Consider the following 19,666-nt stretch of genomic DNA (forward strand, 5'->3'; position numbering starts at 1 on the left):
AGCTAACATCTCTAGTAGCTACTTACCTGCAGAGATGACTGGTCCGGTGCCCGGTGTTCTCGTTCTTCTTCGCCTCGCTGTCCCCGCCTCCCAGGTTAGTGTTAAAGAGCTAGGAAGAAGGTGGGGCTTGTGGCTTAGGAGAGTGTGGGCGGGTACTGGGAGGGGCAACGTCATGTCTCCCGCCCTGTATCCGCCCACACTCTCCTAACCTGGGAGGCAGGGGCAGCGAGGCAAAGAAGAATGAGAACACCGGGCACCGGAACAGCCATCTCTGCAGGTAAGTGGACACCAGGGGGGACTAAGTAGCCAGAGGGTTAAAAAAAAAATCCTCTGGCTACTTAGTGATTAAAAAATATCACTACACAGCGTGGATTCTAATAATTAAAGTGTTCAATTGTTAGATTCCATGCTGTATAGTGAATAGGATTGTTTTTAAAATCCGATCTCTGATTAGTAAAAAAAAATCCCATTGACTTGCATTGGGATCGGAATTGGGATAGAGATCGGGTTCGAATGAAAAATGATCGGAAATCGGATTTCAAAATCGATCCTGAAAAGTCAAGATTGGCTCAACCCTATTAATTAGTAATCTCTGCAGCTATCTGTTATAACTAGAGATGAGCGAACACTGTTCGATCGAATAGGCATTCAATCGAATATCAGGCCGTTCGATGTATTCATTCCCAATTGAATACCACGCGGCATACGCAGTAAAAATTTGTATCCCCTCCCACCTTCCCTGGCGTGTTTTTTGCATCAATAACTGTGCAGGGCAGGTGGGACAGGAACTACGACAACGGAGGCATTGAAATTTTTTTTTAAAAAACCCATTGGCTGCCGAAAACATGTGACCTCCCATTTATAAGAATAGTCCAGCCCAATATATATTATTATCCACCGCCATATTAGCCATTTTTGCGGTCAGAGATAGGGAAAGAAACATATCTGCTGAGGGCTAGATAGGATTTAGCTTCACATAGGCAGGGGAAAACCAAAGAACAACAACAGCTCTTCTCAGAGCTATAAACTGTAGGGACATCAGTCCAGCTTTCCCCGGACGGTGGAAAAAAGGGATACACAAGTTACTTCTTGCTATAGACGTGACAAACAGCTTTTATTAGGGGTGTCCCCCAAAAAACATAGCAGGAATCCACAGCAGGCAGTTCTTGCTATACGTGAAAAACAGCTTTTCTCTGGGGTCCCCCCCCCAAAAAAAAAAATAGCAGGAATTCACAGCAGTTACATCTTGCTATATACATGCAAAGCAGCTTTTTAGGCTGTGTAACCCTAAAACAGGGATACAGAGCAAATAGGTCAGGCTATGTCCGCTCAATCCAGATATACAGGGTGTGTCACCCCAAAACCTAGGTGGGAGAGACAGAAATTCAGTCAGGCTATATCAGCTCAATCCAATTTTTAAGGGTCTACCCCCCAAAAACTAAGTAGGAGACACAGCAATCCAATCAGGCTATATCAGCTCAATCCAATTTTTTGTTCAATCCAGTATTGTTTTCTCTCCATGATGTGAACTATGCCTTTGTCTCTTGAAAAGCAACCAAACATGAAGTCAGCCATGTGTGCCAGTATGTTACTTGGCATGACATTGCTGCCTCCAACTGTAAGGGTCACTTTTAGAGATGAGCGAACGCCATTCGATACAATAGGTATTCGATCGAATATCAGGCCGTTTGAGGTATTCAATTCCAATTGAATACCACACGGCAAACGTAGTAAAAATTTGTATCCCCTCCCACCTTCCCTGGCGCGTTTTTTGCACCAATAACTGTGCAGGGGAGGTGGGACGGGAACTACGACAACGGAGGCAGTTAAAAAAATTGATAAAACCCATTGACTGCTGAAAACATGTGACCTTCCATTTATAAGAACGGTCGCCGCCCTATTCGCCAGAGATAGGGAGAGAGAGAGATCTGCTGAGGGCTAGATAGCGATTAGCTTCAGATAGGCAGGCAAGAACTAAAGAAGAAAACCAACAGCTCTTCTCAGAGCTATACACTGTAGGGACATCAGTCCAGCTTTCCCCGGACGGTGGAAAACAGAGATACAGAACAGATACAAGTTCATATATAGCAGAGAAACAGCTTTCATTTTTGGCTGTCCGCACACAGAATAGCCAGAATCCACAGCAGTGACTAGATCATATAGAGCTGATATAAACCTTGAATTTTGTTGTTTCTGGTAAAATTGCAGCAATTCACTGCATTTACAAGTTCATATAGCTGAAAAACAGCTTTTCTTTGTGGTGTATAGACCTTCAAAAAGGGAATAGTACATCCAAAATGCGCAAGGCTAGCGCAAGGGGATGGGGACGAGGACGAGGGCGTGGAAATGCAGATGTTGAGCAAGGCTGCGCTCAAACAACAGCGTCTACTGCGCCTACAGCTCTGTGGCAGCAAGTATTGCGCTTCCCCACAGTCCCTGGCTTGATGACCACATTGAGTAGGCTGCAGGGTACAACCCTAACCAGGCCCGAGCACCAGGAAGAGGTGTTACAATGGCTGGCGGACAATGCTTCCAGCACATTCTCCAACAGCCAGTCAGCCTCTACCTCAACTCCTCCTCCTACCCAACAGTCTGGTCCTCCTTCCTCACAACATGCCCAATCTTCCCAGCAACTTAAACCCACCTTTCCTACCTCCCAGGAGCTGTTTTCGGCTCCATTCACTGTCCCTTTCTCTGTCCCACCACGTCCTGAATCACCAGAGGTAACAGATGAGTTGCCTGATGCACAAACACTGGAGCATCCGTTATCTCCTGTTGTTTCTGTTGGCCAGCATTCGTCCCTCAGTGACGACGATGACGAGACACAGTTGCCATCAGGGCAGCCTGTTGCCGTCGTTGTTGCGCAAGAGGAGGAGGAGCCATCGGAGGATTTGGAAGAGGAGGTGGTGGACGATGAGGCCACTGACTTGACCTAGACAGGGCGGAAGTCAAGCGGGGAGAGTAGTGGAGATGTGGAGGGAAGTGCAGCACCAAAGAGGGTGGCTAGAGGCAGAGGCATGTCCAGAGGCAGAGGACAGCTGCTTCACTGAAGCCAGGCCACAGCCAGCAGGGTCCAAAATGTTCCCTCTTGTACCTAGCCTAGAAAAACTACCCCATCGAGGCCACGGTTTTCGGTGGTGTGGAATTTTTTTTAATGTGTTTGCTACGGACAAATATAGTGCCGTTTGCACACTCTGCAACTGCACTCTGAGTAGGGGCTCTGAAAAGAGCAACCTCACAACCACTGCCATGCGCCGTCATTTGTAAGGCAAGCACTGCCTCTACCGCTCTTGCCAGTGTTGGCACTGCAGTCCAGACCAGCAGCCAGGAAACCTCCACATCTTCCTCCACCACTTTGGGGACTTCTACCTCATCCTCCCCTTTTCCTGCCTCAGCTCCTTCTCCTACGTCAGCTCCTTCTCCTGCCTTACATCCTTCTCCTGCCTTTGCTCCTTTTCCTGTACCATCATGCGCCTCCTCAAAATAACCCACCATCTCCCAGACGTTTGAACGCAGACACAAATACAGCGCTACCCACCCACATGCACAAGCCTTAAACACGCACATCTCCAAACTGCTGGCCCAGGAGATGTTGCCGTTCCGGCTTGTTGAAAGTCAGGCCTTCCGTGACCTGATGGCAAGTGCGGCACCTCGCTATGCCGTCCCTAGCCGTCACTACTTCTCCCGCTGTGCTGTCCCCGCCTTGCACTAGCACATGTCACGCAACATCCAGTGGGCCCTAAGCTCCGCGATTTGCACAAAGGTCCACTTGACCACCGATGCGTTGACAAGTGCATGCGGACAGGGACACTACATTTCACGGCACACTGGGTGAATGTAGTTGAGGCTAGAAGTGGGTCACAATCAGGGGCAGTCTACCTCATTTCCCCGCCCAACATTCCTGGCAGGGGCTCTGAACCACCACCCTCCTCCTTCTTCTCCGCCATTACATTAATCCCCAGCTACCAGCTGGAAACGCTGCAGCACTGGCGTGGGGAGACGTCAGCAGGCCGTGCTGTACCTTATAAACTTGGGGGACAGACAGTACACTGCCTCCGAAGTGAGGGATGCCCTCCTTGATGAGTCGGCAATATGGTTTTCGCCCCTGCACCTGGGCTCAGGCATGGTCGTGTGTGATAACGGCCTCAACCTGGTAGCGGCTCTGGAGCTTTCCAACCTCCGACACCTTCCATGCCTGGCCCATGTGTAGAATTTAGTGGTGCAACGTTTTTTGAAAACATACCCCAATATAGCCGAGCTACTGGTGAAAGTGCGGCACTTGGGTGCCCACTTTTGCAAGTCCACAGTAGCCGCTGCTAGCCTCCGAAGCCTCCAGCAATGCCTCCATCTGACATAACACCGGCTGATGTGCGATGTCCCCACACGCTGGAACTCGACGTACCACATGTTGAGTAGAGTGTGTGAGCAGCAAAGACCCTTGATGGAGTACCATCTCCAAAACCCAAGGGATCCTCAGAGTCAGCTTCCGCAGTTTCTGCACCATGAGTGGCCGTGGATGGCAGACTTATGCGAGATCTTGCATGTCTTTGAGGAGTCAACCATGAGGGTCAATTGTGATGACGCAATTGTGAGTGTCACAATCCCCCTCCTGTGTGTGATGCGAGAATCACTCATCGCCATCAGGGATGTTAGGGACATCAAGGGGTCCTCATAATAGAGTATGTTGCAGAATTTCAAATTAATTAATTAATTAATTAATTAATTAATTAACAGGCCTGGAGAATTCACACACAAATACACTGCTGGTGGTGTATCAAGTGTAATTCCGCTTTATTGTTACAGAGAGGTAGTTTTTATACAATACAGAGCAGGTTGAACTATAACATAACATAGTTGGCATACCAGGATTGGCTGTGGAGAGGTCCTAGCCTGTAACCATTGGCTAAAGCCTACTGTAATCTCCATCTAATTAGAGATCAAAAGGCTTGGTGCCACTCTTGGAGCTAACATTCAATGGACTATAGACATCCTGTGTTTACACACTCTACATTGACACAAAGGTGCAGCCCTGAAGTCGATCAGATAGATAAGGATTCATTAACATTCCATCTCCTTATCACCTAAAGAAGGGTTTTCCTTCTTTGATCTTTTGTTTAAAATCTCAATAGTACAGCCCATAGCGTCTCCATGTTAATTAGTCTAGCCAATTCCTTTTTGAGACAAAACTACTTATCTTTGATAGGAACAAGATGGCTGACAAAATACAAGATGGAGGATGTGATCCTAAAAGGGATAATGCATTGGACACTGAGGAGTCGGGCATAGGTGCTGAAACATCCCAGCAGGATAGTCAGGGCACACTCCTGTCTGCTTCACAGCGTACATTGAGGGAGGAGGACGAAGCGGTAGATCTCATTGTCACACAGGAGGCTAGCGGGGCAGTTCATTGTGTCCCATTGCTGCAGCGTGGTTGGGGCGAAATGGAGGAGGAGTAGGAGGAAATGGAGAGTGACCATTCCGGTGGGGGCAGCCAAGTGACGCCAAGTAACACTCTGGCACACGTGGCTGAATACATGTTGGAGTGCTTTGCAACTGACAAATGCATTACCAAAATCCTGGAGAGCAACAACTACTGGATTTTTGCAATCCTCGACCCCCGGTATAAAAATTATGTTTGTAATTTTATTCCGGTAGAGGGGAGGGCCAGTCGCATGAGTGATTGCCACAAGCAAATGGTGCAGAATATGATGGAGATGTTTCCATCAACTGTCGTTTGCGGCACACAGGAGAGTTCCTCCAACAGGCGACAAACTGTCATCCGGGCCACACCCGGCAGGGGCACACTCTTCAAGGTCTGGGACACGTTAATGGCACCCACTCGCCAAAGTACCATCACTGAGGGGCCTAGTGTCACCAGGAGGGATAAGTATAGGCGCATGTTGCGAGAGTACCTGGCCGACACCAGTCCCGTCCTCTCCGATCCCTCTGTGGCCTATACTTATTGGGTCTCCAAGTTGGATTTGTGGCTGGAACTTGCGATGTACGCATTGGAGGTCCTTTCCTGCCCTGCCGCCAGTGTGCTTTCCGAAAGGGTCTTCAGCGCTGCTGGTGGCATAATTACGGATAAGCGCAGACGGCTGTCAGCTGACAGTGCTGGCCGGCTGACGCTCATAAAAATGAACAGCCACTGGATAGACCCATCATTTTCATGTCCACCGGTGTCAAGCACCCTGACATGAAGTTGCATGTGTGTGCTCACTCTCTACAATTCCTCCTCATACTCCTCCTCCATCAGCGCTGCACAATTCTGATCCTACCAGGATGAATCCACCCTGATTCCCCCAACTCTGCTGGTTAGAGTGTCACTCCAGCCTGATTCCCCCCAAGTCTGCTGGTTAGAGTCTCAATCCACCCTGATTCCCCCCAAGTCTGCTGGTTAGAGTCTCAATCCACCCTGATTCCCCCCAAGTCTGCTGGTTAGAGTGTCAATCCACCCTGATTCCCCCCAACTCTACTGGTTAGAGGATCAATCCACCCTGAATTCACCACACTCTGCTGGTTAGAGTCTCTACTCACTCCAAGGGCCAAAAACACTGCTTTCTAAGGACTCTACTCATGACAAGGGACAAAAGCACTGTAGTTTAAAGGCTCTACTTTCATTCTACTTTCTCTCTTTCATTCCAAGCCGTACACGCGAGAGCGCTTCCCATTCACTTCAATGGGAGTGCTCGTAGTGAAAAAAGCAACCCATTCATTTCTATGGCGAGCGCTCATATGCCGGCTCCCATTGAAATGAATGGGATCTGCTTTATACACGATGATTCTGAATGTGTTTTCACGTTCAGAATCAGTCACCGTATCCGTAGTGTGAATGCACCCTGATAGTTTTTTTTTTGAGTGTGTATAGTGTGTAGTTGTTAGGCTGTGATAGTGGGGTAATAGAGGGACTTTGGTGTGTTAGATGCCCCCAGACATGCTTCCCCTGCTGTCCCAGTTGCATTCCAGCGTGTTGACATCATTTCCTGGGGTGTCATAGTGGACTTGGTGACCCTCCTGAGTCGAATGGTGGAATCCCCTGAAATGAAGCATTTTCTCCCATAGACTATTGTAACCCCCTCACAGGAGTTACTAATGGTTATTTGGCCATACAAGTGCCTTACATGTTATGATAGTTTGTATATGCTGCCATGTTCATTCTGTAGTCATTTGTGTAATGTTGTTAAGCTGTTGTTCTCTGGTTTCACTTGTCCTAGTGAGCTGTGGTCTCCATAGTAACACACACTATAGTGGGCGGATCTATAGCTGGAACAGGAAATAGTCATAGCAGGGAGAGGAAGTAGTATTCTGTAAGCAGCCAGGGAAGGAGAAGGAAGGAGAAGTGTGGCAGTGGCCATCTTGTGTGTCAGACACTGTTCTGTGAGGATTGCCACAGCAGCAGCAGGGCAGAGAAGCTGTGACAGCGCCCCCATCACTATCAGTAAGAGGACAGGATTAAATCAGGCTAAGCAGAGCTGTAACCCTGGCAGCCTGCACCAACCTCTACAAGGTAACTGAACCCCTGCAGTAAACCAGAATCCGGATCTGCAGACATCTTAGACTCTCTGCTAATACATGGGAAGGTGTCAACCAGCTACAAGCCCCTGTGCCACAGCTCACTGCTACAGGACAAGTGACCAGCAGATGCCTGTTACAATAAAGCAGTGAGCACTTCTACTGATCCTGGCCTGGACATTACCTTCCTTGCAGCTACGCCCTGGGCACAAGCTTCTTGTTGGAGGGAGCACTGGCACCCACATCACCATCTACAGCCCAGGGACCAGTGGGTGTCCCAATACTCCAACTGGCGTCACATCTAACTGACTCTGCCTATCACCCTGTGCACCTCTCCTGGGAGTTCTGGTGCCTATAAGGTCACCGTGACAGTCCAGCCTCCTGCACGGTTCTCCTGGGGTGGTCGCACTATAATGAGGTTTGATATTCGATCGAATAGTCGAATATTGAGCGGCTATTTGAAACGAATAATGAATATCGAATATTTTACTGTTCATTCACCTCAAATTTGTATGCCTTTTTTGACAAGGAGGTGTGCTTGATGTGAAGGGCGTGTGGGCAGTGTGACTTGGTGAAAAGCTTGTTTGGTGTAAGATATGATAATAAGCTCAGTAATGTCTCTAGAATTTTGGTAGGTTGAAGTATGTAAACTTGATAAATGTGATACATTTGTAGGTTGTCTAAGGCTACACTATATACATCTTCAAATAAAATGGTGACATTTGCCTCGGTGTGTTTTGATTGTTTTTGTGGTGTTTTTAGGGGCATTTTTAATTTAATTTTTATTTATTTCATTTGGTCAGAAAATTAGAGACCCGCTACACACCAGAAGGAGCACATGAGATTTACTAGAGCTTTGCAGATTGTACTTATTATCTACCCTCACCCTTTATCGATTGTAGATCAATGTGTCCATTGTTACCCCAGAGCATCTTGAGGTGTCTATAGGCCTGATTTTGAAGTTGTCACCTAGTCGACCAGGAGAAGCTTTCCATGCAGTAAGAGTAGCGGCTGCATTGCCACTTCTCCTACAGTGTCAACTTGGAAGCCCTTGTAGACACAACTTGGGGACTTGTAGACACATTACGTAAGCAGCTTGAGCACCCCCATTAGTGTCTGGTGAGAAGATGCAGCTTGGGGTAATTTCCAGCTTCCAGACGGTGTTACCAGAATATATTACTTAGAGGTCCCAAACTTACTTTCAATTGTAAATCTGTGATCTCCAGTTAGACAAGTTCCACATCACCAAGGACCACTTCTGAATTTCTTCCACTGACCTCAAACAGGGGGATATTCCAGCCAGACAGTTTATAAGTCTGCATCGTGTTGTACAACCTTGGGGCAATACTCCTAGGTTTTTAACCCTTGTACTATGGGGTTGTTCTTGTTGAGGGGACTCCTACTCCCGTGTCCCCAGCTTCTCAATACATCTTTCAAGATTAAAAAGGACACATTCCCACATTGATTTTGGAGCTGGATGTTACATCCACCAAATCTTCTTGAATTACGTGGTCTACACAAGCCACAAAAATTATCATCCTGTGAACCTGGAAAGACACAGACCCATCTATAATCCACCAATGGCGCAAAAACATTCAAGAAACGAGGAACTGATTAACTTGAAATCTAATACCTTAAAGAAAAAATCTTCAAAACACAAAGTCATTGAATCACTTATCATTAGAGATGAGCAAACGGTGAAATATTTGAGATTCGATATTCATTTCGAGTAGAGCCTCAATATTCAGCTACTCGATCGAATATCGAATCCCATTACAGTCTATGGGAAAAAATGCTCATTTCAGGTGAAAACACTATTCGACTAAAGGAGCGTCACCATGTCCTCGAATAGCAGGAGGAGAGTGTTTAGGAGGAGCGCTGTGCAGTTAAAGTGCACGGACCCCATTATAGTCTATGGGGTCCGTGCACTATAACTGCACAGCGATTGCAGTTGCGCTGATAAAAAGTAAAAAGTAAGCTCCCTCATAACCGCAAGCTGCCAGCTCTCCCGACTAGCAAAGTCGAGCCTGTGGCAAATCAATGCTGGTTCTGCAGCAGGCTCGTCCTTGCTAGTCAGGAGAGCTGGCAGCTTGCTGTTACGAGGGAGCTTACTTTTTCTCATACGAATGAATTGACCAGCGTTTATTGGCCAGTGTGCAGCATTCAGCAATCAACGCTGGTTCTGCTGGAGGCTCGTCTGTGAGAAGGTGAAGTCTAAAATCGGACCACAATGGAGACTGCTGTGGTCCGATCTTAGACTCCGCCTTCTCACAGACACTGTATCGCATTCGGCCAATCAACGCTGGCTCTGAATCGAATATTTACTGCGAATAGCTAGTAGTATTCGATCAAGTACGAATATATTGAATACCGTAGTATTAGATTGAATACCTACTCGATCGAATACTACTCACTCATCTCTACTTCTCATGTCTCCAGAACAAACCCATGACCTTCCCCGGTCTTGCACTGAGCTCATGTATTCCTGGACCTGACAAATAATAATAAAGACTTATTCTATTCCAAGAAATAAAAATGTCACAGAAACGATTCATTATAAAGTATCAGGAACAAAGAGGAAACTGAACAAATCGGACATTGACAGTGGTTTTGTTTTTCAAAGTTCTCATGTTTTGTTCTCTGGTTTTGGTTGAAAAACAAACAAAAAAAAAAAAACATTTCTGATGGTTTTAAATACAGATTTTACATAAGTGTTACAATATATAAAAATTACATTAAGACACTCGAAGAAAAAAACAAACACTAGAGATAACATTCCTGCAATTGTGGCCTCAGTAGTGTCAGGGGTTAATGTGAGTGATGACAATCTTTGTACAGGGCTGTGGAATATGTCTGTGGTATATTCTGTATAACACAAGGACGGCTGGGACTGGTTATTTCTTCTACAAGTCTCTATAGTAAGGACGGTTCAGAGCACAATCCTCGGAGAGCAGATCCAGAATGATGTGCGGTGAGAGCAGAGAATGTAACATCTATCCCATCATACTGTATAAAAGGAGGGGAGATGAGAGCAGTCACCATATAGCATGTCCTGATCCTGGGGGCCGTGCTGTCTGTGTCACTGCTGGGCTCACTGCTTCTATCCATCAAGTCTTATTGATGACAGGATACACGTCGTCTCATCATCATCATCATCATCATCATCAAAATCATCATAATCATCATCATCATCCTACTTCTACAAGGAGATGTGCAGTTTCATTACTACGTTCCTTCTTCTTTACTTTCCTTTAGCACAATTAGTCTGTGATCTCAGGATAAGAGAAGTTGATAAGATTGTACAGAAATGTTCCCAGGATGGAGATCTCATCATTGGGGGGTTGTTGACACTGCATAAATCTGCATATTATCATCAACTCTCAGGCTACAATTACAAAAGTTTTTGGTGTTCTGAGTAAGTTCTTACTTACGAGGCTGGTGCAGAGACCTGAACAGGCAGTGACGTTACATATAGAGTCTGAGGAGCCCTGACAGTGTTATACACTATGTATTATCGATATATATATAGTCCTAGGAGCCCTGACAGTGTCATACACTATGTATTATAGATATATAGTCCTAGGAGTCCTGACAGTGTCATACACTATGTATTATAGATATATAGTCCTAGGAGCCCTGACAGTGTCATACACTATGTATTATAGATATAGTCCTAGGAGCCCTGACAGTGTGCAATACATTCTGCCAATCAACGCTGGTTCTTCTCTTACCTTTAGAAGTCTTCTCCGTGCAGCGTCCCAGCGGCGTCTTCCGGCTGGAATTCACTCTGCCTAGGCATCCGGCCTAGGCAGAGCCAACTGCGCATGCGCGGGCATGCGCTCGCATGCGCAGTCGGCTCTGCTTAGGCGTCGGGCCGGGCAGAGCCGACCGCGCATGCGCAGTCGGCTCTGCCTAGGCCCCGATGCCTAGGCAGAGTGAATAACACCCGGAAGACGCCGGGGGGCGCTGCGCCGGGAGAAGACTTCAAGGAGAATCCAGCCCGACCGTCACTCGTGCACTTGGTAAGTATAATGTTATTGAATTTTGCCTACACCTGAAACGAGCATTTCCCCCCATAGACTATAATGGGGTTTGAAATCTGTTTGAACAGTCGAACAGTGTGCGGCTGTTCGAATCGGATTTCGAACCTTGGACATTTTAGTGTTCGCTCATCTCTAGTTATAGATATATATAGTCCTAGGAGTCCTGACAGTGTCATATACTATGTATTATAGATATATATAGTCCTAGGAGCCCTGACAGTGTCATACACTATGTATTATAGATATATAGTCCTAGGAGCCCTGACAGTGTCATACACTATGTATTATAGATATATATAGTCCTAGGAGCCCTTACAGTGTCATACACTATGTATTATAGATATATATAGTCCTAGGAGTCCTGACAGTGTCATACACTATGTATTATAGATATACAGTCCTAGGAGCCCTGACAGTGTCATACACTATGTAATATAGATATATATATTGTCCTAGGAGTCCTGACAGTGTCATACACTATGTATTATAGATATATATAGTCCTAGGAGTCCTGACAGTGTCATACACTATGTATTATAGATATATATAGTCCTAGGAGCCCTGACAGTGTCATACACTATGTATTATAGATATATATAGTCCTAGGAGCCCTGACAGTGTCATACACTATGTATTATACATATATATAGTTATAGGAGCCCTGACAGTGTTATACACTATGTACTATAGATATATAGTCCTAGGAGTCCTGACAGTGTCATACACTATGTAATATAGATATATAGTCCTAGGAGTCCTGACAGTGTCATACACTATGTAATATAGATATATAGTCCTAGGAGTCCTGACAGTGTCATACACTATGTATTATAGATATATAGTCCTAGGAGTCCTGACAGTGTCATACACTATGTATTATAGAGATATAGTCCTAGGAGCTCTGACAGTGTTATACACTATGTATTATAGATATATAGTCCTAGGAGTCTTGACAGTGTCATACACTATGTATTATAGATATATATATAGTCTTAGGAGCCCTGACAGTGTCAGACACTATGTATTATAGATATATAGTCCTAGGAGTCCTGACAGTGTCATACACTATGTATTATAGAGATATAGTCCTAGGAGCTCTGACAGTGTTATACACTATGTATTATAGATATATAGTCCTAGGAGTCTTGACAGTGTCATACACTATGTATTATAGATATATATAGTCTTAGGAGCCCTGACAGTGTCATACACTGTGTATTATAGATATATATAGTCCCAGGAGCCCTGACAGTGTCATACACTATGTATTATAGATATATATAGTCCTAGGAGCCCTGACAGTGTCATACACTGTGTATTATAGATATATATATAGTCCCAGGAGCCCTGACAGTGTCATACACTATGTATTATAGATATATATAGTCCTAGGAGACCTGACAGTGTCATACACTATGTAATATATATATATATATATATATATATATATATATATATATATATATATATAGTCCTAGGAGTCCTGACAGTTTCATACACTATACAACATAGCCACTAGTCCGAAACCCATCCCGTCCTCTGCAGGACAGCTCATTACAAGGTATACCCACCAAAGATGACACCACTGACTATCAGTAGCTGGAATATCCAAGGGCTGAACGCCTCAGCCTTTGGATCCAAACCAAACGATCCAGACTTTATAGACAAACTAAAAAATATTGACATCCAAATCCTCCTAGAGACATGGACCCGGGCAGAAGATGAATCCCTAACACCCATGGGCTATAAGGAATTTTCTGTCGCTGCTCAGAAAAGCAAGACCACCAAACTAGGCCGCCACTCAGGAGGCATACTAATATGGTTCAAGGAGGGGCTTAAAGAACATGTGAAAGCCATTAAACGCGGAGACAACCACATGTGGATAAAAATAAGCAACTCCATCCTCAACGGCCAACACGACATCTATCTCTGTGCAGTATACATCCCCCCATCAGAGTCCCCCTACAACAACCCAGACATTTATGAGGTCCTACAAAGGGAATCTGCCCAGTTCCGGTCCCAAGGCAGAGTGCTGATCTGCGGTGACCTAAACGCCAGGACTGGCACAGAGAAAGACTTTCTGTCCTCTGATGGAAACCTGCACATCCCGGTAGGCGAGGTCCACCACCTGGAGTCTACACAGAGAAGAAGAAATAGCTATGACATAGTCGTCAACAAGAGCGGGAGACAGCTGCTGAACCTGTGCCGGAGTCTGGGACTGTACATAATGAACGGGCGTACCAGAGGGGACACTCAGGGACGCTTCACACTAAACTCCCATGTGGGCAACAGCGTGGTGGACTATGTCATCACAGACGCAGACCCAGCAGACATAGATGCTCTCATAGTCACCCCTGAGACACACCTGTCAGACCACAATCAGATCCTGCTGTACATGAGATCCACTGACAAGCCTCTCACACAGCAGCCCCACCAGATTGGTCTCTGCAACCTGCCACCATCCTTTAAATCGGCCAGTCACTGGGCCACCGAATACACCAACGCGGCTAACAGACCCGAAATCAAGGAACTTCTCACAAACTTCTATATGAGTTCCTACCAGCCAGACCAACAAGGTGTCACCCGAGCAGTGAAGGACTTCAAAAACATCCTGTACACCACAGCAGAACTAGCAGGCCTGAAACAGACAAAGCCCAAGAGACCGACTAACAAACAGTCTCACAAATGGTTTGACAGCGACTGCAAGGCTCTATGCCGTTCTCTAAGGGCAGTCTCCAACCAGAAACACAGAGACCCCAACAACAGAGAGACGAGGGAAGCCTACAACAATCTATGAAAGCAATACAAAGGCACCCTCAGAGAGAAGAAACAGAGGTACCTCTCCCACAAAATGGAGCAACTGGAGGACTCCCTACAGGACAGCTCGTTCTGGGAGACCTGGCACCATATGGGCACAAAGCCCAAGAAAAACTCTCCACATCCAAAATGGCAATATCTGGCTCACCTACTTCAGAGATCTCTACTAGAGATGAGCGAGTACTGTTCGGATCAGCCGATCTGAACAGCACGCTCCATAGAAATTAATGGATGCATCTGGTACTTCCGCTTTGACGGCGGCCGGCTGCTTAACCCCCCGCGTGCCGGCTACGTCCATTCATTTCTATGCGAGCGTGCTGTTCGGATCGGCTGATCCGAACAGTACTCGCTCATCTCTAGTCTCTACAAAAACATCCCTGAAGAAGACCTAACCCCAGAACAGCAACAGATAACCACCAAACTGAGGGATATGGAGAAAGTCATCAAGGACTTCCAGAACCCTCTGGACTCACCAATCACCATAAAAGGCATACAGGATAGAATTGCCCTGCTGAAAGGCAAAAAGGCCAGCGGCCCTGATGGCATCCTACCAGAGATGATCAAATACAGCCCTCCAGCAATACACACGGCACTGGCAAAACTATTCACCCTTGTCCTCAACACCGGACACTTCCCCCAAGACTGAAACAAAGGCCTCATAACCCCCATCTATAAGAATGGAGACCAATACGACCCCAACAACTACAGAGGGATCTGCGTCAGTATCAAGCTGGGGAAACTGTTCAACAGCCTCATCAATAACAGAATCCTCGCCTTCCTCACACAACACGGGGTCCTCAGCAAGAGCCAAGCAGGGTTCATACCAAACCACCGCACCACAGACCATATCTCCACCCTGCACAGCCTCATCAAGACTCACGTCCACAACACCAGAAGAGGCAAGATATTCACCTGCTTCGTAGACTTTAAGAAGGCGTTTGATTCAGTATGGCACCCAGGCCTACTCCTAAAACTCCTAGAGAGTGGAATAGGAGGAAGAACGTACGACGTCATCAAGAGCTCCTACACCGGAAACCAGTGCAGTGTGAAGGTGAATGGGAAAAGGACAGCATACTTCCAACAGGCCCGAGGGGTCAGACAAGGCTGTAGCCTGAGCCCAACGCTCTTCAACATCTATATTAATGAACTGGCTACAGCCCTGGAGGCCTCACCAACCCCAGGCCTCACCCTGAACGACCATAAGGTGAAGTTCCTGCTATACACCGATGATCTCCTACTCCTGGCCCCCACCGAGAAAGACCTCCAAGAAAGCCTGTCAGTGCTGGAAAAATTTAGCACCACATGAGCCCTACCCATCAACCAGAAGAAGACCAAAGTCATGGTATTTCAGAAGAAGGGCCACAACAAAGCCCTCACCCCACAATTCACACTGAACGGCTCCACACTGGAGAAAACCAACAGCTACACCTACCTGGGGCTGGAGCTCAGCCAATCAGGAAGCTTCAAAGCAGCAATAGAAACCCTGAAAGCAAAAGCCTGCAGAACCTTCTACGCCATCAGAAGACAACTGTACCACCTCAAACCACCGGTGAGGGTCTGGCTGAAGATATTTGATGGAGTCATCTCCCCAATCCTTCTCTATGGCAGCGAGGTTTGGGGCCCAGCCACCTACCCAGACCAGTCAAAGTGGGATTCCAGCCCAACAGAGAACTTCCACCTGGAGTTCTGCAAGTACCTGCTCCATTTCCATCGCAGCACCTCCAACATGGCCTGCAGGGCAGAGCTAGGAAGACTCCCCCTATGGCTCACCATGCAGAAGAGGCCGCTATCATTCTGGACTCACATACAGGGCAGCAGTCCTGGCTCTTACCACCACCAAGCCTGGCTGAGCCACAGAGCCCCAGAGAAAAACTGATACTCCCCAACCAAGCATCAGCCATCTGCCAAGCCAAAACCCCCAACATGCCCTGAACAAGGCTCAAATAAAAGGAGTCAATGAGAGAGACAAAGAGCGGTACATTGAGGAATGGAGAAGCGCAATAAATAACTCCAACAAACTCATTATGTACCAGTCACTGCAAAGGGACTACACCATGGCCACCTACCTGGAGAGAATACGCCACCCCAAACACAGACAGACCCTGAGCCGGTACAGACTGAGCGCCCACAACCTAGAGATAGAGACGGGGCGACACAGGCAGACGTACAAGCCACGGGAGAAGAGACTGTGCCAGCACTGTGACCAGGGGGCCCTAGAAGACCAGACCCACTTCCTGCTACATTGCACCAAATACTCAACTGTGAGGGCCGTCTACTACCAAAGACTCTCTGACCACATCCCAGACGAGAAGAGGAAACTCTACATCCTATTGGGAGAAGAAGAGGCCACTTTGGAGATCGCTGCCCAATACGTGGCAAGCTGTCACCAAACAAGAGGAAGATGAGAATCCACGGACTGTTATACCACAAATCAGCTACCCCACTATGCCCCCCCATACTCCACCCCCCCTCCACTATAATAGCTTTGGCAATGCAAAATATCTATTTGGACGTGCCAATAAAGCCTATTTGATTTGATTTGATTTCATTTGATGTATTATAAATATATAGTCCTAGGAGCCCTGACAGTGTCATACACTATGTATTATATATAGTCCTAGGAGCCCTGACAGTGTCATACACTATGTATTATAGATATAGATATATATATATATATATATATATATATATATATATATATATAGCCCTAGGAGCCCTGACAGTGTCATACACTATGTATTATAGATACAGTCCTATGAAAAAGTTTGGGCACCCCTATTAATCTTAATCATTTTTAGTTCTAAATATTTTGGTATTTGCAACAGCCATTTCAGTTTGATATATCTAATAACTGATGGACACAGTAATATTTCAGGATTGAAATGAGGTTTATTGTACTAACAGAAAATGTGCAATATGCATTAAACCAAAATTTGACCGGTGCAAAAGTATGGGCACCTCAACAGAAAAGTGACATTAATATTTAGTACATCCTCCTTTTGCAAAGATAACAGCCTCTAGTCGCTTCCTGTAGCTTTTAATCAGTTCCTGGATCCTGGATAAAGGTATTTTGGACAAACAATTCAAGTTCAGTTAAGTTAGATGGTCACCGAGCATGGACAGCCCGCTTCCAATCATCCCACAGATGTTCAATGATATTCAGGTCTGGGGACTGGGATGGCCATTCCAGAACATTGTCATTGTTCCTCTGCATGAATGCCTGAGGATTTGGAGCGGTGTTTTGGATCATTGTCTTGCTGAAATATCCATCCCCGGCGTAACTTCAACTTCGTCACTGATTCTTGAACATTATTCTCAAGAATCTGCTGATACTGAGTGGAATCCATGCGACCCTCAACTTTAACAAGATTCCCGGTGCCGGCATTGGCCACACAGCCCCAAAGCATGATGGAACCTCCACCAAATTTTACAGTGGGTAGCAAGTGTTTTTCTTGGAATGCTGTTTCTTTTTGGACGCCATGCATAACGCCTTTTTTTTATAACCAAACAACTCAATCTTTGTTTCCAAAATGAAGCTGCCTTGTCCAAATGTGCTTTTTCATACCTCAGGCAACTCTATTTGTGGCGTACGTGCAGAAACAGCTTCTTTCTCATCACTCTCCCATACAGCTTCTCCTTGTGCAAAGTGCGCTGTATAGTTGACCGATGCACAGTGACACCATCTGCAGCAAGATGATGCTGCAGCTCTTTGGAGGTGGTCTGTGGATTGTCCTTGACTGTTCTCACCATTCTTCTTCTCTGCCTTTCTGATATTTTTCTTGGCCTGCCACTTCTGGGCTTAACAAGAACTGTCCCTGTGGTCTTCCATTTCCTTACTATGTTCCTCACAGTGGAAACTGACAGGTTAAATCTCTGAGACAACGTTTTGTATCCTTCCCCTGAACAACTATGTTGAACAATCTTTGTTTTCAGATCATTTGAGAGCGGGCTGTCCATGTTCGGCGACCATCTAACTTAACTGAACTTGAATTGTTTGTCCAAAATACCTTTATCCAGGATCCAGGAACTGATTAAAAGCTACAGGAAGCGACTAGAGGCTGTTATCTTTGCAAAAGGAGAATGTACTAAATATTAATGTCACTTTTCTGTTGAGGTGCCCATATTTTTGCACCGGTCAAATTTTGGTTTAATGCATATTGTGCATTTTCTGTTAGTACAATAAACCTCATTTCAATCCTGAAATATTACTGTGTCCATCAGTTATTAGATATATCAAACTGAAATGGCTGTTGCAAACACCAAAATATTTAGAACTAAAAATGATTAAGATTAATAGGGGTGCCCAAACTTTTTCATAGGACTGTATATATATAGCCCTAGGAGTCCTGACAGTGTCATACACTATGTATTATAGATATATATAGTCCTAGGAGTCCTGACAGTGTCATACACTATGTATTATAGATATATATAGTCCTAGGAGTCCTGACAGTGTCATACACTATGTATTATAGATATATAGTCCTAGGAGCCCTGACAGTGTCATACACTATGTATTATAGATATATATAGTCCTAGGAGTCCTGACAGTGTCATACACTATGTATTATAGATATATATATAGTCCTAGGAGCCCTGACAGTGTCATACACTATGTATTATAGATATATATAGTCCTAGGAGTCCTGACAGTGTCATACACTATGTATTATAGATATATATATAGTCCTAGGATTCCAGATCTCTGGTCAGTTATTTATCTTGATATATTTTTGTCTATTTACAGGATACATTTTGAGGGATTTGTACATTTTCTGATTTTTCTCTTTGCCATTGATAATATTAACCAGAATCCTGACATTTTACCCAATATTACACTGGGATATGATGTTTATGACACATGTGTAGATGAGCGTTTGGCGGTACACCATGTATTACATCTTCTATCTGGCCGGGGTAATGTAATACCTAATTACTCCTGTAGGGGGCATGGCCAGTTGGCCGGTATCATTGGAGACCACCACGCATCTACCACTATTCCAGCAGCACAAATCCTTGGACTATATGGATATCCTCAGGTATTGGACACTCTAGACATTGTCTATTAGTGTAATATGAGTGAGATGGGATATATGTGAGTGTATACCTGACCTATAGAAAGCCACAAATCTACAACAATCACAAAGTGTCTTAGATAATGGAGAGATATTACTAGATGTATAGTGAATACTAGAGATGAGAGAACAGTGTTCTATCGAACACATGTTCGATCAGATATCACGCTGTCCGCCATGTTCGAATCGAACTCCGCGTGGTAAGCTGACTAAAAACTC

Source organism: Leptodactylus fuscus, chromosome 1, assembly GCF_031893055.1.
Source record: "Leptodactylus fuscus isolate aLepFus1 chromosome 1, aLepFus1.hap2, whole genome shotgun sequence".
Taxonomy (NCBI): Eukaryota; Metazoa; Chordata; class Amphibia; order Anura; family Leptodactylidae; genus Leptodactylus; species Leptodactylus fuscus.